This window comes from Arachis hypogaea, chromosome 17, assembly GCF_003086295.3.
Source record: "Arachis hypogaea cultivar Tifrunner chromosome 17, arahy.Tifrunner.gnm2.J5K5, whole genome shotgun sequence".
Classification (NCBI taxonomy): Eukaryota; Viridiplantae; Streptophyta; class Magnoliopsida; order Fabales; family Fabaceae; genus Arachis; species Arachis hypogaea.
Window position 1 is genome coordinate 43,535,208 of NC_092052.1, and position 1,306 is coordinate 43,536,513.

General features: G+C 41.2%; 1 non-coding gene across 1 annotated transcript; it reads left to right on the forward strand.

Annotated features, from left to right (window-relative positions):
- Positions 1-788: 788 nt before the first annotated feature.
- Positions 789-896, forward strand: LOC112767932 (small nucleolar RNA R71). The gene has a single exon (XR_003185371.1). It is a non-coding gene; the product is annotated as a small nucleolar RNA R71 (small nucleolar RNA).
- The last annotated feature ends 410 nt before the right edge of the window (positions 897-1,306 follow it).

Genomic DNA, 1,306 nt, shown 5'->3' on the forward strand with positions numbered 1-1,306 from the left:
TCCTCCTCTCCCTCATTGGGTTCGGCCATTTTGGTTATGTCAATGGCCTTGCACCCTCCTTTTGGATTTTCTTCTGTATTGCTTGGGAGAGTGGTAGGAGGGATTTCAGTGATCCTTTTACTCAGCTGGCCCACTTGTGCTTCCAAATTTCTAATGGAAGACCTTGCTTCATTCATGAAACTCACAGTGGCCTTAGATAGATCAGAGACTAAGTTTGCTAAGCTAGATGGGTTCTGCTCAGAATTCTCTGTCTATTGCTGAGTGGATGATGGAAAAGGCTTGCTATTGCTAAACCTGTTTCTTCCACCATCATTAAAGCCTTGTTGAGGCTTTTGATCCTTCCATGAGAAATTTGGATGATTTCTCCATGATGAGTTATAGGTGTTTCCATAAGGTTCACATAAGTAATTCACCTCTGCTATTGCAGGGTTTTCAGGATCATAAGCTTCTTCTTCATAAGAAGCCTCTTGAGTACTGTTGGATGCAGCTTGCATTCCATTCAGACTCTAAGAAATCATATTGACTTGCTGAGTCAATATTTTGTTCTGAGCCAATATGGCATTCAGAGTATCAACTTCAAGAACTCCCTTCTTCATAGGCGTCCCATTACTCACAGGATTCCTCTCAGAAGTGTACATAAACGGGTTATTAGCAACCATATCAATGAGTTCTTGAGCTTCTGCAGGTGTTTTCTTTAGGTGAATGGATCCACCTGCAGAAGTATCCAATGACATCTTTGATAGCTCAGATAAACCATCATAGAATATATCCAGGATGGTCCATTCTGAAAGCATGTCAGAAGGACACTTTTTGGTCAACTGTTTGTATCTTTCCCAAGCTTCATAGAGGGATTCACCTTCTTTCTGTCTGAAGGTTTGAACATCCACTCTAAGCTTGCTCAGTGGTGCACGAAATTATGATACATATCCATGGCTTCAAAGGCCTGGTGCTCTGATCTAGTTTTATTGTCTGTCACAACTTCGTTACAACTAACCAGCAAGTGCACTGGGTCGTCCAAGTAATACCTTACGTGAGTAAGGGTCGAATCCCACGGAGATTGTTGGTATGAAGCAAGCTATGGTCACCTTGTAAATCTCAGTCAGGCGTATATAAAACAGTTATGTGGTTTTCGAATATTAATTAATAAAATAGGGATAGAAATACTTATGTAATTCATTGGTAGGAATTTCAGATAAGCGAATGGAGATGCTTTCGTTCCTCTGAACCTCTACTTTCCTGCTATCTTCATCCAATCAGTCTTACTCCTTTCCATGGCTGGCTTTATGCAAGGGCATCACCGTTGTCA